Source organism: Apodemus sylvaticus, chromosome 11, assembly GCF_947179515.1.
Source record: "Apodemus sylvaticus chromosome 11, mApoSyl1.1, whole genome shotgun sequence".
NCBI classification, from domain to species: Eukaryota; Metazoa; Chordata; class Mammalia; order Rodentia; family Muridae; genus Apodemus; species Apodemus sylvaticus.
In genome coordinates, this window is record NC_067482.1 from 101,221,162 (window position 1) to 101,245,981 (window position 24,820).

Below are 24,820 nucleotides of genomic sequence, written 5' to 3' on the forward strand. Positions count from 1 at the left end.
TTGGATACTAGCCCACCATTAGATGTAGGGTTGGTAAAAATCTTTCCCCAGTCTGTAGGTTGCCATTTTGTCCTATTGACAGTGTCCTTTGCCTTAAAGAAACTTTGCAAATTTATGAGGTCCTATTTGTTTATTGTTGATCTTAGAACATAACACATTCTATTCAGGAAAATTTCCCCTGTGCATATTGTTTGAGGCTTTTCTCCACTTTCCCTTCTATTACATTCAGTGTACCTAGTTTTATGTGGAGGTCCTTGGTCCACTTGAATTTGAGTTTTGTACAAGGAGAGAAGGATGCATGGATGTACAGTTTTCTACAGGCTGACCTCCAGTTGAAACAGCACCATCTCTTGAAAATGCTGTCCTTTTTCCTCTAGATGGTTTTAGTTCCTTCATCAAAGCTCAAGTGACCATAGGTGTGTGGGTTCATTTCTGGGGCTTCAATTCTATTCCAATGACCTACCTGCCTGTCTCTGTACCAATACCACGCAGTTTTTATCACTATTGGTCTGTAATACCACTTGAGGTCAGGGATAGTAATTTCCCCAGGAGTTCTTTTATTGTTGAGGATAGTTTTCACTATCCTGAGGTTTTTGTTTTTCCAAATGCATTTGCAGATTGCTCTTACTCAATGAAAAACTGTGTTGGAATTTTGATGGGGATTGCATTGAATCCTTAGATTGCTTTTGGCAAGATAGCTATTTTTACTATATTAATGCTGCCAATCTATGAGCATTGGAGATCTTTTCATTTTCTGAGATCTTCTTCTTCCATTTCTTTCTTCAGAGACTTGAAGTTCTTGTCATACAGATCTTTTGCTTGCTTGGTTAGCGTTAAACCAAGGTATTTTATATTATTTGTGACTAACGTGAAGGGTTTCATTTCCCTAATTTCTTTCTCAGCCTGATTATCCTTTGAATAGAGGAAGGTTACTGATTTGTTTGAGTTAATTTTATATCCAGCAACTTGGCTGAAGTTGTTTATCAGGTTTAGGAGTTCTCTGGTGGAATTTTTGTGGCCACTTTAGTATACTATCACATCACCTGCAAAGAGTGATATTTTGACTTCTTCCTTTCCAATTTATATTCCTTTGACCTCCTTTTTTCATTTTGTTTTGTTTTGTCTAATTGCTCTGGCTAGGGCTTTGAGTACTATATTGAATAGGTAGGGAGAGAGTGGGCAGCCTTGTCTAGTCCCTGATTTTAGTGAGATTGCTTTAAGTTTCTCTCCATTTAGTTTGACTAATAATTGGCTACTGGTTTGCGGTATATTGATTTTACTATGTTTAGGTATGGGCCTTGAATTCCTAATCTTTCCAAAACTATTATCGTGAAAGGGTTGAATATTTTCTGATGCTTTCTCAGCATCTAATGAGATGATCATGTGTTTTTTTTTCTTTGAGTTTGTTTATGTAGTGGATTACATAGATGGATTCCCATATATTCAACAATCTCTGCATCCCTGGGATGAAACCTACTTGATCTTGATGGATGATCATTTTGATATGTTCTTCAATTGGGTTTGCAAGAATTTTATTGAGTATTTTTGCATCGATATTCATAAGGGAAATTGGTCTGAAGTTTTTTTTTCTTTGTTGGGTCTTTGTGTAATTTAGGTATGAACAAAATTGTGGCTTAATAGAACGAATTGGGTAGTGTTCCTTCTGTTTCTACTTTGTGGAATAGTTTGAAGAATATTGGTATTAGGTCATCCTTGAAGGTCTGATAGAACTCTGCACTAAACCTATCTGGTCCTGGACTCTTTTTGGTTGGTATACTATTAATGACTGCTTCTGTTTCTTTAGGGGATATGGGACTGTTTAAATGCTTAATCTGATCCTTATTCAACTTTGTCACCTGGTGTCTGTCTAGAAAATTGTCCATTTCATCCAGATTTTCCAGTTTTGTTGAGTTTAGGCTTTTGTAGGAGGATCTGATGATTACTTGAATTTCCTCAGTTTCTGTTGTTATATCTCCTTTTTCATTTATGATTTTTTAAAATTTAGATACTGTCTCTGTGCCCTCTGGTTCATCTGGCTAAAGGTTTATCTATCTTATTGATTTTCTCATAGAACCAGCTCCTGGTTTTGTTGATTCTTTTTATAGTTCTTTTTGTTTCTGCTTGGTTGATTTCAGCACAGAATTTGATTATTTCCTGCTATGTACTTATCTTGGATGTATTTGCTTCTTTTTGTTCCAGAGTTTTCAGGTTTGTTGTCAAACTGCTAGTATATGCTTGCTCTAGTTTCTTTTTGGAGGCACTCAGAGCTTTGAGTTTTCCTCTTAGCATTGTTTTCATTGTGCCCCATAAGTTTTGATAGGATGTGCCTTCATTTTCATTAAATTCTAAAAAAGTCTTTAATTTCTTTCTTTATTTCTTCCTTGACCAAGTATTATTGAGTATAGCATTTTTAAGCTTCCACATGTATGTGGACTTTGTGTTCTTTTTGTTGTTATTGATTACCAGACTTAGTCTATGGTTATATGATAGGATGCATGAAATTATTTCAATCTTCTTGTATCTGTTGAAGCCTGGATTATGATCAATTATATGGTCAATTTTGGAGAAGTGCTGAGAAGAAGGTAGACAGACAGGTAGATAGATAGATAGATAGATAGATAGATAGATAGATAGATACATACATACATACATACATACATACATACATGATAGATAGATAGATAGATAGATAGATAGGATGAAATGCTCTATAGACATCTGTTAAATCCATTTGGTTCATAACTTCTGTTAGTTTCAGTATTTCTCTATTTAGTCTCTGTTTCCATGATCTGTCCATTGCTAAAAGTATGGGGTTGAAGTCTCTCACTATTATTGTGTGAGGTGCAATGTATACTTTGAACTTTAGTAAAGTTTCTTTTATGAATGTGAGTGCCCTTGCATTTGGAGCATAGATGTTCAGACTTGAGAATTCATCTCAATTTTCAAGATAGATGCCATTGTATCTTTGTGTGGAATCAAGATACATCAATGGCATCAAGGTAGATTTTTCAAGATCTGCAGAGTAGAGGTATTCTTGGTGGATTTTTTCCTTTGATGAGTATGAAGTGTACTTCCTTATTTTTTTTTTTAATAAGCTTAGGTTGAACGTTGATTTCATTCGATATTCAAGTAACTACTCTTGCTTGTTTCGTAGAACCATTTGCTTGGAAAAGTTTTCTCCAGCCCTTTACCCTGCGGTAGTGTCTGTGTTTGTCACTGTGGTATGTTTCCTGTATGCAGCAAAATTCTGGGTCCTATTTACTTATCCAGTCTGGAGAATTGAGTCCATTGGTGTTAAGAGATATTAAAAAATAGTGATTGTTAGTTTCTGTTATTTTTGTTGGTAGAGGTGGAATTATGCTTGTGTGGCTATCTTCTTTTGGGTTTGTTGAAAGAAATTTACTTTCTTGCTTTTTCTAGGGTATAGTTTCCTTCTTTGTGTTGGAGTTTTCTATCTGTTATCCTTTGTAGAATAGGATTTTTGGAAAGATACTGTGTAAATTTGCTTTTATCATGGAATATCTTGGTTTCTACATCTGTAATAATTAAGAGTTTTGCTGGGTATAGTAGCTTAGGCTGTCTTTTGTGTTCTCTTAGGGTCCATATGACATTGGCACAGGATCCTGAGAAATTGCATCTTGATCCACAAGTCAAAGTAGGAAGAGCTCATGGAGTTGTGTGAGGTTTTGAAGCCTCAAAGTCCATCTCCCAGTGAAACACTTTCTCCAACAAGGTCACTCCTCCTTCCCAAATAGTTTCAACAATAGAGAAGCAAGTATTCAAATACATGCAGCTATGGGAGCTATTCTCATTTAACCCCTCCCCCCATAACTTCTTTCTGCCATATCTTTTTATGCTGTGAGAGCTCAATTCTTGTGAAACTCACTTTCTGGGGTCTGAATGCAGAGCCATCCATTTCTCCTTTAGTTTGCCTGCTAAAGAACATCTACTGAGAACTACTCTCAAATTTGTTGATACCATCTTCCACACCAAGATACAATGGCATTGTTAGCATGTTTTTGGTTTTGCGTTTGTGACTGCATTGACAAAGAAATATCACTTGATCTAATTTCATACATAAGCACGTATCCTTTCCAATAGCATGTGTTGAAATTTCCCCAAAATTTGAAATTCAAATTTAGACTTAAAAATACTAACTTGGCCCTTCTTAAATAGATGTTGCCATTCTCTAGTGATATAAGTTTAGCAACTTTGAATAAGAGAGTAACTTATCCCTGATATAAGCTTCTATAACAAGCATCTAGGAGACCTCCTGGACAACCAGGGCTCCAGGACTGGTGTCACCAATGGCTGCCAGCCAGCAGCAATGCAGGTGGGTGTACCATACCCAGATGACACAGACTGTAATACCCTCACAAGATACCTCTGAAGACTTCCACAAATGCTTCTTAAGGGATGCTTGCTACACTGGACCCTGCAAGACCAATTTTACTATTTTTTCCTTTGGGAAAGGGGGATATAGAAACAATGATATCCAAACTAGAGTGTTTTATGTATATTTTAGTGTAGTCCCAGTGCACCTTTGTAGGCTACTGACCTCTGGGACAGCAATATAGCACTAATGAAATTTAGAGTACCTTCCCAGGGCTGAAGGACTTCAACCTACAAAAAGAATCATTTCAAGATGGGCAATCAGGAAATGAAAGAACAATGAGTGTGTATATGATTATTCAGGAAGAACTGCTAATGGGGCCAGGCAGAATCTGGCTACTTCATATCTGTCACCAGAAGTTGCTTGCACAGTTGGACACATTCATTACTTTGGTCTCATCAAGACTGTGAGGTTACCAGGGTGGTGGTACAGAACTGCAGTCCCAGAATTGGGAAACTTAACGTAGGAGGATAATGAGTTTGAGACCAGCCTAGACTACAAAAAGACCTTAACTCAAAAACACAAAATAAATATGGACTTGTAAGCTCTTTCTAGAAATACATAATGGAAAACAATATTATTCTAATGTTCGATGCAAGAAGAAAAGCTGATGAAAGAAGGGGTTGTAGATTGGAAAGTTGTGAGTGGAAGTTATTCCAAGTTTGTATCTACTGGGAACAGTGCTAAGAGCTCATGCAAAGAATGGATATTAGGAAGTCACCAAAGCATTTACTGTCTAAACACCCATCCAAACATCATTTCCAAATTAATGCACAACAGGCAAGTTCATTTACTGCCATTAAAGGGCAAAAACCCAGAAAGAAACAGGGTCGCACTGCCTACCAAACTCACATTCAACAGGTGACTACACTTCAGAGAAAACCAAGGCTCATGGACAGAGACAAAAGATGAGACAACAGTGCTGCCTCTCCTTCTGTGTACAAATCTGTTCCACTTCCCCACACTAACCTTTTCACTGCCTCTCCAATGCTTCTTCCTTACTGCATACCAACAGTTCTTCCTACTACGCATACAACTCAAAGTGAGGCTGCATAGCACCCTTACCCACCCCTTCTTTTGCTGCAGGCTCCCCTCAATACATCTTATATACACTCATTATACAGTCTTCTAATCCTTATTTCAATTCACTATGAAATTGTTTGGTTTCTGTGTCTTCTCTTAAAATAAATTGGCTAAATAAATTGGTTACTTCATGTGCACACAAGCTCACATATAACTAGGAATACACAGACACACCAATGCCCATATGCGGAAAATAAATTTTTGACAAAGAAAATTAAAATCATATAATTCAATAATTTAAATTTAATTTTGTTCTATTTTATTTTATGTTTGTGTGTTTGAGTGTATGTATGTGCACCAAGTGCATGAATGTGCTCACAGAGAGCAAGAGAAGACATCATATTCTTTCAAACTGTAGTCATCATGCAGGTATTGAAAATCAAAGTTGGTTTCTCTGCAAGGACATAAAGTACTCTTGACAATTGTACACTCTCTCCAGCTCCAAGAATTTAATTTAACATATAATTTAAACTTATAGATATTTCTGAAAAATTTTAAATAGATAAAAATCATTCTGACTTGCAAGGAATGAAGAAAATGGCTTAACATTTAGTGGTACCAATTTTAATAATTTGAATGAATACTCAATTGCTAGGCAACAAGGACGCTTCACCACTTACCAAACTAAACCAAAAAAAATTGCAGAAATCTACATAGGGAAATGACTGCTCTTACAGCATGGTAAATTAATTTTGTTACTGAAAGGTCATTATGCTGTCATATTTCCACTCTTGTCAGTTATTCAAACATATCCATTTCTCCATCCTAATGTTTCATTGCTAGGATAATTGAACTTTGCAGTTTTTATCTCTAGCTTATATTACTTAAAAATCTCTGTGTGCATTATTATGAGGGAAAGGGCATAGACAGAGATAGCCTTATTTAGCTTGCGTGGTTTCTCATTGCACTGAAGCTCACAGTTGATTATAGCTTCCTAACCTCTCTTTTCCTACTCATTATGCTCTTCATTTTATACCAGTGTACACAGCTATTAGAATATCTTTATTTAGGAAGCACAAAAGGAAAACACCAAGGAGGATTGGAAAGATAATATATTTTTGTTTTGATGTTTCAATTTAATTGTGGTTTGAAAATGCTGAACCGTCTGAGGTATACTAAATATTCATTAGGCATTTTAGCTTTTTCTAAGTTCTAAATGAAAATGACCCAGCAAAATTAAATTGAAATTTCATAGGGTATTTTTCAAGTACGGTTCTAAAACATACATTAAACAAAATGCACTCATTTGAATGTAAGCTTGTCTCTTTCTCCAGAATCTGTACACACCCATGGGTCTATTACACTTTCAGTTCAATGCCTCAAAAATGTGTGTGTTGCACATCAAATAAATAGTTCAAGAGCTTTCATAAGCAAACAGTCTTATGGTCTGGTATATTTACAAACCTCTTGTGCTGTTTCTTTATGTTTCCCCACTTACAAAGGTTAATGCAAATTTTGCTGGAATTCAGGCAATATATTCTGCGTTATTTTCTACATACACAAACCTGTTCAGAATTTATCCATGTGAATCCAACAGCCTTTTATGGACTTATAGAAACAAACTGTGCTTACATTTAGGGTCTTTCCCTGTTCACCTAGGAATCATTGAATGCAAAGCAGGAAGGACTTCAAATGTGATATAGCCTAACCCACACATTTTTTAAGGTGAAAATTGGCTCACATTCAAAATAGACCATGCTATTTCAGATGAGTTTCATCTCCAATAATATGTCTTGTCATGATGTGTGGCTTACTTGGTATCAATGTGAGTACTGTAGCTGACTTGCACTATCATGATTCTGTACATATATTAAGTACATCAGCTATAGAAAACATATACATGAGTACTAATTTTTAATCCTGTCTGGACATCTCTGCCTCTGGAGTTTTCATCTATATAGGCAAATGTATTTTGTTTTTCTTGTCATTGATATCAAGAGCATTGATCCATCTTTTTTAGAACAAAATTCTTGTTTCTCTTTTTATCTCTTTTGACTTAATAGAAGATTTTTAATAGACATTTCATTTTAGAACAGTTTTCAGTATTTTTAAAGGGAGAGAATACCTCAACTATCCATCCTATGCCTCCAGGTAAAATCACCAGTGCCAGAAATAGGTTACATCTTTTCGAGTTATGGGCCAAAAGAGTTGCACAGAACATCTCTCCTCCCCAACATCACACACAATTGCCACAATTACCAAGGCTGCTCTTCCTAGCCCGATGGGAAGGCCCATTGCTTAAAGAAGTACTTACTTGTGTCACTGAACATAGAGAAGTCAAGCTGCTGCCTAACTCGAAGCTTCACTCACACTTACCAGCATTCATGGTGCTGGAAGGTACTCTGCACAATACCAATGGGAAAAGGTGATCATCAGTATCACCCAGCTACAACCCTGAAACCTTCAGCCATGACTCACCTGCAGAGCATACTGATGAACAAGTTGATTCAATGTTATGGGGGTAACTAGCTACTTCCAACGTTTCTAGATAATACCCACCCCATAAGATGGAAACCATGCCTGACACTGCTAAACTGGACAACCACCTGAGACGAGGTAGTTCATGGACCTAGGAAAAAACCTACAAGTCTTCTTTGATTATAGGAGCATAACAATAGAAGGACTCCTAATAAAAGACTGGTATACCCAGAATTCAATTCAATGACTAACTCAAACCATAGAAACTTCTTGAAGTAGGTGAGCATTGACACAGCAACTCACGGCTGGATAAGGTATAGAGTGGGAGAATTTGGAGCACATAGTTGTAAACGGGATGTTTTCCCTCAGACTTCTTTCCTCAAGGCTCATGACTCCATGAAGGGGAGGATCTAGAAAGACTGGAAGAGTCGGAGGTGGTGGATGAGTCCCATGAAACAGCATTTCCAGATAGAGCAGGATTAATGGACTCCCAGGGACTGGTAGCATGCACAATGCCTCATAGGCTCAAAAGCCAGGAAGATCCCAACACTGACTGAGAAGGGAATTTGGATTTGGGATCTCACCCCTAACCAAGAAGCTGTTTGCGACTGATAACTACTGGCAGAGGGAAAATCAGTTTCTATAATAGAATGTCACCAAATATATTAACCAGACTCCAGCGAAGGCCCCACACCTAGGAACAGTGGGCACCACAAAATGATCTCCATGGCTTTTAGGGGTGCTTTTTGCTTTGATTTGGCTTTTTTTTAAAAATCAAGATATTTTAGTTTTTTGTTTTAAATATATGTCTATTTATATGAATACACACACAGTAACTGTCTTCAGGCACACCAGAAGAGAGTATTGGGTCCCATCACAAATGGTTGTGAGGCAACATGTGATTGCTAGAAATTGAACTCAGAACCTCTGAAAGAGCATACAGTGGTCTTAACTACTGGGCCGTCTCTCAAGCCCATCATTAGACTTTTTATTTGTTTTTTTTTTTAAAGATTTATTTATTTATTACATGTAAGTACACTGTAATTGTCTTCAGACACACCAGAAGAGGGCATCAGATCTCATTACGGATGGTTGTGAACCATCATGTGGTTGCTGGCATTTGAACTCACGACCTCTGGAAGAGCAGTCAGTGCTCTTAACCACTGAGCCTCCAGCCCTCATTAGTTGTTTTTAATCTATCTCAGGACAGCCTGAAAATTGATATTTACCTTATGCTTGCCTCAAAGTCATGATCCTCCAGCCTCAGTCTTTTGTGTAGACTATAGGTAAGTAACACCAAATCGCCTTATAAATGATTTTCTATTTTATTTCAGATTTCAATGATTTTTTTCTGTATGTAGGAAACCATTCAAGTTTTGCAGTTTACATATATGCCCCATGGCCTTACTGGTTTCATTTACTAGATCCATATGTATATTTTTGTTTGAGATTGACTTTTTTTCTTTCTTTTCTTTTTGGTCAGAGCTTAGAGATTTCCTATATGAACAGTTATTATATATTTTTCCAGGCCTTATACATTTTACTTTCTTTTCTTTTGTTTTCTTTTTCTTCCTTCCTTCCTTCCTTCCTTCCTTCCTTCCTTCCTTCCTTCCTTCCTTCCTTTCTTTCTTTCTTTCTTTCTTTCTTTCTTTCTTTCTTTCTTTCTTTCTTTCTTTCTTTCTCTCTTTCTTTCTTTCTTTAATAAATTCCTTGGCTTCCCCTTCTAGTTTGGGGATGTAAGATAAAGGGTCCTTTGCTTTACTTCCAGTATTAAGGCATCTTAGGGGTTTTTTTCGATGCAATTTTTATTATTAATACTTCACATATTCACTTTACATCCTGTTAACAGCCACCTCCCAGTCACTCCCTCCCACAAGTCTTTCCCATTCTCCCTTCTCTGTGCCTTTGAGCAGGCAGGGCTCTGGGTATCCCCCAACCCAACCCCAGCACATCAAGTCTCTCTGAGGCTGGGGCATCCTCTCCCACTGAGACTAGCCAAGGCAGCCCAGCTAGAACATATTTCAAGGACAGGCAACAGCTTTGAAATAGCCCTAGTCCAGTTGTTCAGGACCCACCTGAAGACTGAGCTGCACATCTGATACATATGTGTGGGAAGACCTAGGTCCAGCCTGTGTATGTTCTTTAGTTGGTGGTTCAGTCTCTCAGACCGCCAAGAATCCAGGGTAGTTGACTCTCTTGGCCTTCCTGTGGAATTCCTATCCCCTCAGGGGCCTTAATCCTTCCTCCTAATTTTATATACGAGTACCCAAGCTCTATTCACTCTTTAGCTGTGAGTGTCTGCATCTGTCTGAATCAGCTGCTGGGTGGAACCTCTCAGAGAACAGCAATGCTAGACTCCTGTCTGCAAGCATAACAGAGTGTCAGACTGTCATTAATAGTGTCAGGTCTTGGTGCCTGCCAGTGAGATGGGTCTCAAGCTGGGCTGGTTATTGGTTGGTCATTCCCTCAGTCTTTGCTCCATCCCCATGCCTGCATTTCTTGTAGACAGGACAAGTATTGGGCCAAAAGTTTTGTGGGTGGGTTGGTGTCCCTATCACTCCACTGGGGCTCCTGCCTGGCTAGAGGAGGTCACCTCTTCAGGTTCTGTATCTGCAGTGCTGAGGTACAGCTAAAGAACATGGTATTGACTGTCGGATTATGTGTCAAAGGCTTTTTCAGGATCTAATAAAATGATCATGTAATTTTCTTCTTTCAGTTTGTTTATATGATGATTATGTTGATGGGGTTTTGTATGTTGAACCATCTCTATATCCTTGGGATGAAGCCTATTAGATCATGATGGATTATGTTTTTGATGTGTTTAGAATGTGAGTTTGGTTTGCAAGCATTTTATTGATCATTTTTGCATAAATGTTCATAAAAGAAATTGGTCTGAAGTTCTCTTTTTTTTTTCTTGAGTCTTTGTGGGGTATAGGTATCAGGGTGACTGTGGCTTCATAGAATGAGTTTGGCAGTGTTACTTCTGTTCTTATTTTGTGGGATAGATTGACAAGTATTGGTATTAGCTCCTCTTTGAAAATCTAATAGAATTCTGCACTAAAACCATCTGGCCCTGGACTTATTGTTGTTTGTTAGTTTGTTTGTTTGAAAGACTCTTATTGACTGCTTTTATTTCTTTAGGGATTATGGGGCTGCTTAAATAGTTTACTTTGGTAAGTAATATCTGTCTAGCAATTGATTAATTTTGTTGAGATTTTCCAATTTTGTGGAGTACAGATTTTTGAAGTAAGATCTTTATTTCCTCAGTTGTTATGTCTCCCTTTGCATTTCCAATTGTATTTATTTGGATATTGTCTTTATGTCTTTTGGTTAGTTTGGCTAAGAGTTTTTCTATCTTGTTTATCTTCTCAAAGACCAGCTTTGGTTTTGTTGATTCTTTGTATAGTTTTCGTTGTTTCTAATGGATTGGTTTCAGTCCTGATTTTGATTATTTCCTGCCTTCTATTCCTCTTCCATGTGTGTGCTCCTTTTTTTCTAGGGCTTTCAGGTGTACTTTTTAAAAGATTTATTTATTTTATTTATATGAGTATACTGTAGCTGTCTTCAGACACACCAGAAGAGGGAATGAGACGCCATCACAGATGGCTGTGAGCCACCATGTGATTGCTGGGAATTGCTCTCAGGACTCTAGAAGAGCAGTCACTGCTCTTAACCACAGAGCCTTTTCTCCAGCCCCCTCACGTGTACGTTTACTTGCTGATATGAGAGCTTTCTAACTTCTTTAGGAAGGCATTTAGTGCTATAACATTCCTCTCAGCATCAATTTCATGGTGTCACATGAATATTGATATATTGTGCCTTCATGTTCATTGAATTCTAAAAAGCCTTCAATTTTGTTCTTTTTATCTTTCCTGGAAATCATTAAGTAGAGAGTTGTTTACATGAGCATATTGGCTTTCTAGTCTTTCTGGTCTTTCTTTTGTAGAAGTCCAGCTTTATTCCACGGGAGTTTGGTAAGATACAAGGCATTATATCAATGTTCTTGTATCTGTTGAGGTTTGCTTTGTGACTGACTATATGATCAATTTTGGAGGAGCATACAAAGATGCTGAAAAGAAGGTGTATTCTTTTGTATTTGGGTGAAGTATTCTATAGATGTCTGTAAGGTGAATTTCATTAATAATGACTGTTAGTTTTATTATTTCTCTGTTTAGTTTTTGTGTGGAAGAGTTGATAAAAGTAGGGTGTTAAAGTCTCCCACTATTAATGTGTGAAATTTGATGTTTGATTTAATTTAGTAATGTTTCTTTTACAAATGTGTGTGCCCATGTGTTTGGGGCATAGATGTTCAGAACTGAGATATTATCTTGGTAGATTTTTCATTTGATAAGTATAAAGTGCCCTTCCATGTCTCTTTTGATGAATTTTGGTTGAAAGTCTATTTTATGAGATATTAGAATGACTACTCCAGCTTGTTTCTTGGGTACATTTGATTGGAAAACTTTTTCTATCCCTTTACTATGTGGCAATATCCATCTTTGTTGCTGAGTGTTTCTTGTATGCAGCAGAATGATGGTTTCTGTTTTACATCCATTTTGATAGTCTGTGTCTTTATTGAGGAATTAAGTCCATTGATGTTAAAAGGTGATCATGGCCAATGATTGCTATTGCCTCTTCTTTTTAATGTTGGTGGTTTTACTGTGTGTGTGTGTGTGTGTGTGTGTGTGTGTGTCTGTGCGCGCACGCGTGCACGCGCACGCGCATGCAAAAATACACACATATGCACTCATGTTTTCCTTGTTTTTCCTGATATGGAATTACTTATTTCCTGTGTTTTCTTGGATGTAGTTTTCCTCCTTAGGTTGCATTTTCTTTCTAGCATTTTCTGTGGGACTGGATTTGTGAATGAATATTGTTTCTATTTAGATTTGTCTTGAAATACTTGTTTTCTCTATCTGTGGTGATCGAGAGTTTTGCTGCATAAAGTAGTCTATGTTTGCATCTGTCCAGGCACTTCTAGTTTTTAGAGTCTTTATTGAGAAGTCGGGTGTAATTCTGATAGGTCTACCTATGTATGTTACCTGACATTTTTTCCTTGCCACTTTTAATAGTCTTTCTTTGTTCTGTTGATTTTGTGTTTTGATTATTATATTCTGGGAGGATTTCCTTTTCTGCTACAGTCTAGTTGGTGTTCTATACACTTCTTGTATGTTTATAGGTAGGTACCCCTTTCTTTAGGTTGCAAAGTTTTCTTCTATGATTTTGCTGAGAATGTGTTCTGGGCCTTGGAGCAGGTACTCTTCTCTTCTTCTATTCCTATCATTGCTAGGTTAGGTATTCTCATGTTATCCCAGATTTCCTGGATATTTTGTATCAGGAATTTCTTATATTTAATATTTTCTTTGCTGATGTATTATTTTCTTCTATTGTCTGAGATTTTCTCCATCTCTTATATTTTGTTGGTGATACTTGAATCTGTTGTTCCTGTTCTCTTCCCTCAGCTTTCCATCTCCCGATTCTCTCAGTTTGTGTTTTCCTTTTTGCTTCTAGTTCTACTTTCAGGTCTTGTACAGTTTTATTTATTTCCTTTGCCTGTTTAATAGTATTGTCCTATCTATCTTTAAAGGATTTATTTGTTTACTTTTTAAAGATCTCTACCTATTTGATTGTATTTTCCTGTATTTCTTTAAGGAATTCATTAATTTCCTCTTTGAAGACTTCTGTCATCTTTGTAAAATTGGACTTAAGGTAATTTTCTTGTGCTTCATTTGTGTTATGATATCCAGGGCTTGCTGTTATAGGGTATCTGTGTTCTGAAGGTATCAAATTACCCTAGCTTTTACTGATTGTATTCTTCCTAAGGCCTTTAGCCATCTGGGTAGCTTTGGTCCCTAGATATTACTGGTATAGTAGGTATTGGGAGGCTATTAACATTGATGGTCCTGGTGGCAGGCCTCTCACTGGGCTATATGTTTCCAGATCTCCAGTTCTGTATGGTTGAAGATAGGTCTGCATGATCCAAGATCTGCAGATCTAATGAAGGTAGGTCCAGAAGTGGTAGGAGATTGGATGTCCACCTATATTATCAAGCTGCTAAGGGCAGCTCAACTTGCTCCAGAGGTAGCATCTTATATTTTTATTCTGTAGAACTTGTAATATGTATGCGGTTTAAATGTGTCATAGTGAACTTCAAAGATTTTTTTTCATCAAACTAGCTAAGTATTCTCTATTCCTAGTTCATTTAATTATGTAGCAACGGACTGTGGGATGTTCTGTCATTGATTGGTTGATATTGATTGGTGGAGTTCAGTGATTGATGTTTACAAATTTCCACACCAACCTTTCACACTTAATACATCCTACTGGAACATGATATGTAATTCTTGGACTCATTGCTTAAAATGCTCAAAATCTTGAAGATTTTATATCCAATTCAGAAGAAATACTGACATCTAGTTTTCTTTCTTGAAAGAAAAGACTTGATACTAGGTTAACACTGGCCTCATACGATGAGTTTTAGAATATTCTCTTTCTGTTCTGCAAGAGTTTTTGGAGAGCTTGAAAGCTATTTGCCTTAAAAACTTGGTTTACACCACTTGAGTGAAGAATACATCTTTATGGTTATGAGTTCTTCCTATCTTTTCTTTCTTCTTTCTTTATTTCTAGTAGGTTATGAATCATTGATTCGTTTTAAAGATAGAAACATACTCAAATATTGAAAGCTTGTGTCTTACAGTGAGCCAATATATCTCATCTAAGTTATCAATTATGTTGACAACATTGCCTTTACTTTTTGTTCTCTGTCATCTGACTAACATCCAAGCAGTAGTAATGACTTTTTTGTCTGCTATTTATAGTTTATGTCATGTCTCTCTTTGCTTAGCCTGATTTTGAAGGTTTATATATTAATCTTTCAAAGAACTAGCCTTTTCTTTCACTGGAATTTTCTATTATTTTTTCTTGTATCTCATTTATTTCTGCTCAAAGTTTTCCTGTTTTACTTGATAGGTGCAGACTCAAATGTTCTTCCCTAAGGTAGTTTTATCATTGATTGGTCTTAAGGAAAAAAATTCTAACATTAACACTTCACATTCTATTTGTATCACTTGATACATTTACATTAATTTTACTGCTTATAAATAGTTATTTCTATCATCTTATTTTGTCCTTTCAATATGTCTCTATAATTTTTCTATGCTTTTTAAAAAAGGTTTTTGGATTTTTTTCTCATTTTGCTTCTTCCTTTCCAATTTCAATTTCCATTTTGTATTGCTTAATTTAGGAAGTTAAATTTACACGAGTGTGAATCACATATGTAAAATAGAATAGTCTAAAGCTAATAAATATTTCTGTCTTACTCTTAAATAATTCAAGAAGTTAACACTTAACTTTCCTCACATTAATGCTATTGTTTGGGAGATTTATTACTCCACTCTATTTTCTTATTATTTTGTACTTGCTATGTCATTTTTTATAGCTGATGGTGATATATATTTATTTATATATTTATCATTTTCATTATTCTTTCTCTAAAATTAATTTCTTTTTTATAGGAGTTTTGTCAACATGAATACACATCTTTTAGAATTTTAATTAATAAACCTGTTCTGCTGTGGAAAATATCTGTCGGATTTTAAATTCTAGGAAATGTTTTTACTTTATTTCTTTCTTGAAGCACATTCAGCTGTTTTGAAATGTAGGCTGTCTTGTTCGATTCCACACAAAATACCTTAGTACCTTCTGATTTCCATTTTTTTCCCAAGAAGTCTGCTATCAGTCTACTTTAGGGGCCACCAAAAACTGCTATATTTGGGACACTATGTGTTTGGGGAAATAAAGTTTTATTGGAATGCAGTCATATTATATAATTTGTCTATTTTCTACACCAGCTTTCACTACAGTGGTAGAGTTGAGTATTTGTAGAAGATCTCACTGTTCTCTGAACGTAATGTTTTACTCTTTGGTCCATTCCAGTAAATATCATTGATTCCTGATCTTTTGCAACTACTGGAACAACAACCCTTTAAGATTTCATCTCTGTAGCTCTGAGATATACAATGTCACTGTGAGTTTTTAAAGTGTTCTTTTGATAAACGTCTGCACCTTCAAGTCATATTGAAGATATAGATCATTGTCTGTAACACATTATGGCGTTTTAGGCACATTATACATTTCTTATAATCTGTAATTATTAATTGTTATACCTTCATCATTACACAGTCTAGGCCTTTTCTTATCTAGTTACAGATATACCTATATTTATAGTAGATATCAAAATTCCTTGAAACCTATGAGGTTACATTCTCCAAACATCTATGTTTGCTTCTTTCAAGTCTTTGAAAGCCTGGTTGATCTAAGACCATCTGAAAGAGCAGAGTTATCCATTAGATGGCATTAAATGATGTAGCCACTGTAAGTTGACCTGTAAAGCCATGAGGAGTGCCATTTGTTTAGCAACTTTAAGTAAACACAACCATTTCCTCTATTCAACAACAAAGTCTATGAACTCGTGGCTTCCTTATGGTATGGTGGTGGGTGATAGGATATGAGGTACAAACAAGGAGAATTCTGGTTTGTTTCCTGTTCATCTTTGCTCTCTACACAGGAGTACTTCTAGAACCCTGGTATCACTTTCATTTTTTAAGAGGTCATCTTCTCTATAAAGGAGTGAAAAGAATTAATCTTTAGCTGCTGCAAGTGGAGGATATGTTAGGATGCTATTTTGCAATACTGAAGGGACAGAAAGTCTACCTCCTTATTTTATGTGAACCTTCTGAGCCTACAGGAAAGCAGCTTTCCAGAGATCACAGTGCTGTAACTCTTCAGAGTAAAAATTTACCATCTTCTTTCACACAAACAAAAATTCTAAGAAAAAAAAATCCTCTAAATTAAAAAATCAGAAATTTTATTTTTAAAAAATTAGAATTTCAAATATAATGAATAAGTGCAACTACATATCAATATTTATAGCATATATTTCTTATTAACTAGATTGCCAAATACAGTATATTTTAAGCACAGAGGACTGTCATTTGATTAAAGATTATAATCAGATTCAAGGTCATTTCCACCTCAAATCAGTGTGCCTCAGACAAATGTCTCTTTTTACATGAAATTTTCTCACTGTCCTACTTCCTAAGCACCAAGGGAATCCTCTGCTACTATCCTTTTACTGAAACACAAATCCTTAGTGTTATCTTTGCTTTCAAATCTTCCTTTTTCCACATATACTCATTTATCAACATTGGAGCTTGCTCTGTCTGTCAATCCTTTGTTAGGGCCAGCTTCTTGCTGATTAGAATATTGTCAGTTTTATTCCAGTTTTCTTGTCTGTTGTATCTATTTAGTTTTACTTCTTCATAAAGCACAAATATAAGCTGCTATATGCACACATAGAAAGACTATATGCAATCACTCTGTGCATCTCCTGTATAAAAGAAGGGGTAGTTTTCATAATGGTGATCTTCTGAAATAAGAATGTTCTAAATTTGGGAGTTATAAAATATGCATGTTATGTATGATATTTTTAATTTTAGGTTTATACAATGAGATGAAGCCATGTACTACTGCTTAGATAAGACAAATCAAGTATAAGGAGTCCTGTGCTGAGTGCAGACCCAATGGCCCCATCGTCTAGAGCTTTGCTGTGCCTTTCCACTGTCCTCAAACACTGCGTTTGTTCTTAGCTCCATTGTTAACATTTAAACTGAATTTCACAGATACATCAATTAAAAACTGTGTTACCACGACAGCTGATTTCTTATAGTCCTACTTCATTTCTATTCTTTTGGAGACAAGGTCTCCCTATGTAGCCCATGCTGGCCTTTAAGTCTTTATTTAGCACATGCTGGCAATAAAGTCCTTTTGCCTCAGATGCCTAGGTGGCTGTCCCTCCATTTCTTTTCCTCTTCTTTCTTTCTTTTTCTTTCTTTCTTTCTTTCTTTCTTTCTTTCTTTCTTTCTTTCTTTCTTTCTTTCTTTCTTTCTTTCTTTCTTTTGTTGCTTGCTTGCTTGCTTGCTTTCCTATCATCTATCTTTCCTTCTTTCTCTTTATGAATATTTTCTTTATTTACATTTTTTTAAATTGATATATGAAATTCCTTTTGTCACATAAAGGAAGATATTCATAGTTTCTGACAATTAAGACACTGACACTTTAAAGACCCATGTTTTACAGATCCCTTGATTTATGCTGAATCAAGTCAGAATTTTTAAACTTAATCATGGTATTGAAGCAATGCATGGCCAGTAGAAACTGCCCTTTTCTATTAAGTGTCGAGCTTTTCTTCAATATGTTATGTTGTATGTATATATCTGTGATAGACTGCTCCTGAGAGATGCTTGCCACGGAGCAGGCTGCAATGCCATGGAAGCTATACCATCATGGAAAGTTCTATGAGGGTCTGTAGGTTGGCAGTAGCATTTGCATTTCAGACTTGCAGCATTTTCCTCAGAGATGAGTTTATAGAAACATAAAGCAATAACATGTGAGAAGTGTTTTTATTCTCTTTGGCAAAAATATTGCCTAATAATTGACACTCAGATTTTTCTAAACATGTTAAACAATCTATATTAAAACAATAGTAAGTAAAAATGGGTAAGAGGCATGATCAATAATTTATACAGAAATCTGCATATCTATCCTGCATTTCCCTTTAAATGTGTGAGAAAAAAATGATTTTATGAGGTAAATTTAATGCCATTTTAGTAGGAAAACTCTTTCCATCCCTAAAGAATATGAGTTCCTTGAGATGCTCTTCTTTCCGATTGAACCTGAAGAAAAAGAAAACATACCACACCAGGCATTCTAATTGACAAAGACTCACTAATTTTTGTCTGTTTTACCTGATGTGTGAATGATATAACAATGCAGAGGTTGGGTACCTCTGGGGCATGAGAACCAGATACAGCCACTAGAGAAACAAAGAGTGTTCATAATTTATTATACTGGGAAATGTAATTTATTATAAGATATAGGTTATAGTTATGTAACATGTTAAAATTCACCATGTATACACACACACACACACACAGACACACACACTTCCTGCACATGCACATTTTTAAAGGTATCTGCTTGACATGATACCACTGTGGAGGCTATTACTTTTGGTGATCCATACGTATGGGGGCAGCGGGAGCTTTTCCCTTTGCTCTCAGAAATTTTGCTGAAATAAACTGACAATAGGCAGATGAATAGAAGTGGGCATAACAAATTCATTTGATCATAGTTTTTAGAGACATCAGAGCCTTTGTGCTAAAGAAAGACCCAAAGACCCAGAGTGAACTCTGCACTATTATGCTGGGGTTTTATAAAACAGGGACAACCAGGTGGAAATGGGATTTGACAAAAGAGGTCTGAGAGAATGGGCATAGACGGACTGAGGAGAGACAGTGAGGCCATCTGTTCAGATTCAGCCTGACCTTCAGCGTTAGCATTTCTTCCTCACGGCAATGGGGCAGGACCCCACCAGAAAGAAGGTCGCCATTTTTCTATGGCCAGCTGTTACCAATACAGCCATCAAAAGTTAGAGTCATATTTTTAGATTTATGGAATGGCTTTGGAGAAAAGGTATTCCAGTCTCTGTGATCTCCCATGGGGAAGAGGAATTCTGGTTCCTGAACATTGTCTTGGGAGAGATTGTGGCATGGGGACAAGGAACAAGGAAAGGTCAGAAGGTAAGCTTGCTTCTGAGGCCTTCAGTCTGAAGTATTGTTGGCTGAGCCTCAACTCCCTAGAGCTTGAAGTCTGCAGGGAAGTTGGAGTCAAGAAGGAAAGATGTAAAGTCAGGGAGAGCAGCACCTAAGTGGAAGTCACAAACTCATCCTCTGACACTGATGGGATGCTGTCCACAGGGGATACTGTCACGCTTTGTTACCTGGCCTGAAATTAGGAGATGACAACTGATAGATGGATGAGGATGGGAGTTATATGCCTGGCTACTGCTCTGAAGCAGTATGCATGAGCTCCCCAAATACTGGCTAGGGCTTAGCTTCTGCCATCCAAATCTTACATGAGAACATTTCTCACTGCCTATTCTGTTTGTCAACAAAGATGGTTTGAACCACAATTCAATTTAGCCATGTTGATGCACTACAAAACTGCTACACCTGAGCATGTTGAATTATACTTACCAGATAAAAATAATAATGAATTTATGCCTACCTGATGATTCTACATATAATAAAAACACCAAGCTATCAAAATATATGAGGAATAATTTGGTATGGTAAACTTGTATGAGGCCTTTCTCAATCCTAAATAACATACAGAATGCTATGATTAATAGTGTCTCTTAGCTTCACAGGATCTAGAATCACTTAGAAAACCAACCTTTGTGCATGTATGTGAGGGTTATATAGGTTAGGTTAATTTGAATGTGATGGCCAACCCTGAGTGTTGGGGGTCCCATATCATTGGCAGTCGTCTTTGACTCTATAAAAAGAAGAAATAGTTGGGCTGAGCCCAGCATTCATGGCTCTAAGCTCTGGGTACAAAGTAACCAGCTACTTGACACTACAATTGCTGAAACCTCCCCATGATGACAGACAGTACCTTCAAACAATGAACCAAACCCTCACATTGCTTTTGTGACATTATGTGAGGCATTATGTGACATTAGTGAGAAAAGTAAATGCACCACATGTGTGTGTGTACAGATGTGCACATATGTGCACTCTCTCTCTCTCTCTCTCTCTCTCTCTCTCACACACACACACACACACACACACACACACACACACACACGGACAGGAGCACACACTTATATGTTCCATGCTATACAATATATATTTGAAACAATGTATTAAACCACTCTCATTTCTACAATTGGTTACTTAGTCATAATGTTTATAATTTCTTCCCTGACACCACTCATTATTCACACCCAACACTATACATTATTTCTGTCCTGGAAAAAAAAAAAAGCTTGTTGGTGAAACCATCTTTTATTCTTGAGTTCCAAACCTACAATTTTTGGCTGTCACAAAAGTGTGCCATATATTAGACAATTCATTACATACTAGAGGATGCTGCCTCAGTCTCATGTCATCTTTCTACCCAGCTGGTAGCAAAATTGAGTCTTCCATCCTTGAAACAACCAGTTGTTTCAGAAAGACAGAACTATGGCAAACAGAAACAAGTCCTGTTTGCCTCCTGCCCCCATGTTTGTGTCTGTTCTTAGTAGAGCAGGCATTCTAGAAGAACTGTAGCCAAATCAACTAAGGCTCACACTGTTCAGGTTCATACTGTTGCATTTAACTCACACCTTTATTCTTGTTCTTTATGAACATACCAAACATTCTTAGAAATGGATAGAGAAGACTGATCGGCATATGTATTTTATGGTAATCATAACCATCTAATGACTCAAATTCTCCTATTCTGATGTCCCCCCTTTACTGAATATCTACATGGAACAAATATCATTATTTTCTACCTATTTGAAGAGGTCTATAGACACTGTGCCATGATTTGACTGTCTCCTTTGAAACTTAATTCCTATTGCTCAGCCAAATCCATAACATAGGTTAGAAGATATCTATAACCCTGGAAACCTACTTTTCCAGGTAATATGAAGAATAAGAAACACTGCTCAGACAGCCACCACTTAGAGATCTCCCTCTGCTACTGTTGTCTTGGAGTGAAGTCTAGGTAACTCACCTATTAATTGTTTGGGATTGTGTGAGAATCTCGAAGAATATATTGTAGACCAAGCTCAATTGCATCCTTTCCCAATCACCTAACCATGGGCAAGTCCATGTGCAGTGGTAAGAAGTTAATTGGAAGAAAGACCATAACATATGCCCTCATCTAATCTTGAAAATGACACCTATCATTTGTGTCAAGTTCCACGGGCTATATAGACAGATTCTAGCATACTATGGAAGAAAAGTGTAGAAGAAATGAATCTTAGGAAGCAAGGACAATTCAACTTGATCTTTGAGGCTGGTTACAAGGAGAAGGCATGGTTGGGCCTAGATGCATTTACCCGAGTATTTACTGTTAGGTACAGTAAAATAATTTAAATCTGTGTTAACTGAGAAAGAGAGATTATAGACACACCTTAACGGCCAGCCACGTGCACTAGGTGGTTTGGGGAACTGAAGGCAGGCACTGTATGATCCTCACTGATATTTAAGCTTCGATGTGTTCTCCCTCCCTTTGACAGTTCACCACTTCCTGTCTGCATCTTCTTTGACAGGAATGCTAACTCTTGATGATTTGCCACTCAAGCACACTCTAACTTATCCAGACTCACAATACTATGACATTGTCAGTATACTGTTAACACTCTCCCAAACTCGCTCGTCTGAAGATGAAATCTCTATTCTCTATGCAGAAGATTAAACCCAGTGACTTACTTGTAATTGGCCAGTGCTTATAACTGAGTTATAGTGCCAAAACTCTGTTTTGATACATGGTCTCATTAAGTTGTCTAAGCTGGTCTTCAACTTACTCTATACCTAGAACAACCTTGAATTTATGAACCCTTTGCCTTAGCCTCCTAAATAGCTAGAATAATGGCCTATGCCATCTACTCCAGCTCTAACCCAATCTTAAAGTAATTCAATGGTAAATAGTTTCAGGTTGAAATAAAATTATTTTGTTGTGGAAACCCCTTGATTTCTTATATTAGTTGAAAATACCCTATCCCCAAATCTGCTTTAAAAAACTAAAGCACACTATCATGGATTAGGTCTCTCTTCCTTTATCCCACACAATGCTAGCAATTCCATCTGAACTAATATTGTTTGGGACTCCAGACCATGATTCAGCCAAATCTTGATGAAAGAAATAATGATAGTGGAGTAAAAAGGCAGTTGATATAGATACTTCAGATGGTAATGACAGGAAATGTTAGCAGGTTAGGATGAAGGAAAGGTAAATGGGTTGAAATTTGTAAAGATGGGAGAGGAGCCATGCAGGTGACAGAAGCCAGAGGGTGTAAATGGGGAGCGCATGGCTGGAGTAAACGCAGGTCACACACAAGAGTTACACAGGACTGAGGTTGATGTGAAAGGCTATACTTTGAAGGAATTTATTTTTATTCAGTTTAGTTTGTAAGTTTTTGGTGTTCATCTATAAAAACAAACCCATACGCTATGATGGTAAATATAGAATAAATGAAGAAAGCCAGTTGCATGGTTCCAAACATTCTAACTCCTTTACATTATTTCCCTCTAATTATTTTTTTCATTAAATATAAAAAAAATTGTTTCATTTCTGCCAGCAGGCATGAGATGTATGTTGTTGTAGGTGTGGTGGGCTCAGTGAGTGTGCAGCTCAGAAAGGAGGTAATGACTTGGAAGCTGGAAGAGAAAGGAGAGAGTTATATAACGCTTCTGGGAAGTCTGGAGGAAGTACTCATGGCATGCTATAGCGAAGCTACCAAACTGGTTGAGAAACTCTTGGAAGTCAAGTTGCTCATCACTGTTGAGGCCCAGCAACATCATGTGATCAAGGACACCAAGGTCCTTCTGGTTGTTCATGAAGGCGGACAGCTCTATTCGTGAAAGAAAAGAAATCAGTTTCGAGAGCTGACAGCCATTCTGTTCCCATCCTTCCCACTATACATTTCGAAAACAGCAATCAGGGTCTCTATGCATTGCTCAGTCTCTGGAGGTCTGGACATTTTTGCCAAGGCCCACCTGCAAGTGCAGCTGACTGTGGATGAGACAGGAATCCCCTGTAATTCTTATAATCAGGAAATGCTCCTTCCCAACTCTGTTTCCAAACAGTTCTCATCTTTGAATGAACTACACTATTCCTTACTGCACTGAGTATTGCTGGGACACTGGACCCAACATCCATCATTTCCGCCATGAGCTCTCAGGATCCATGCTTCATAAAGTAAGGCATAAACATTTGTTTATATATTTGTTTGTTTGTTTTTGGCTCTTTAAGACAGGGTTCCTCAGGGTAGCCCTAGCTGTCCTGGAACTCTCTCTGTAGATCATGCTGGCTTCTAACTCACAGAGATCTGCCTGACTCTGCTGCACATAAATGGTGTATATTGAAGTTGTTTTAAAATTTATCTTAGCTGATACATAAAACATAAAAACTATACATAATAATGGGTTGCTATGTAATTATTTGACACATGTCCATAATGGGTGATGGTCTAAGTGACTATAAACACAGCCATGCACTATATCTATCATATCTTCTCATAAAATGAAAACTTTGAAAGCCCTTCTAGTACGTTATTGCCTATAGTCACTCTACTAAGCAGTAACACACCAAGACTTCTTGCATTGTGTAAATACAACTTATTACCCATTGATCAGCCATTTACCATCCCTCTCCTGTCACTGTAAAATTCTATGATATCAACAATAAGCAGCATTACATATCTTTATATTGTTAGGGTGTAAACATGCTGAGGACAGAGTGAGACCCATTGTGTGGATCAGAGCATATGGACTTTAGTATGACTCAGATTAATTTAAAAACACCGCACAAGTGGGAGCCACATAATATCTTGTAAGTTTCAGTGTATCTGGGGTTTTGTCACTGAGAAGTCCTACACATACATTTTTGTCAGCACTCAACATTCTATATCACAGTGCCTAGCACTTAGGAATGTATTCTGCAGCATGACTGCACTTGACCTTTGTAAATTTGTTTAATATAACATATTAACTTACAAGAAATCTGTGCATCTATACACCCAATGAGTGATATTTACCCGTTCTAGGTTCCTCAACATTAGAATTTCTAACTTCCTATTACCTCTTATTTGGAAGACTACACACACACACACACACACACACACACAAAGTACACATGCACACACACAAATTTAGCTTGACTGCACGAAGCCATCAAGGATACTGACAAAGGTATTGACAAATGTCTACACAGATAGAGGTTTAAGTTTTTTAAAATTATTTTTAAATAGAATCAATCCTTTCAAATTTATTGTTAGTCACACTTTACTCAAGACTTCCCACTTCCATAGCT

General features: G+C 36.9%; 1 pseudogene; it reads right to left on the bottom strand.

Annotated features, from left to right (window-relative positions):
• Positions 1-23,124: 23,124 nt before the first annotated feature.
• On the bottom strand, positions 23,125-23,492 carry LOC127696809 (protein S100-A11-like; annotated as a pseudogene).
• Between the last annotated feature and the right edge of the window lie 1,328 nt (positions 23,493-24,820).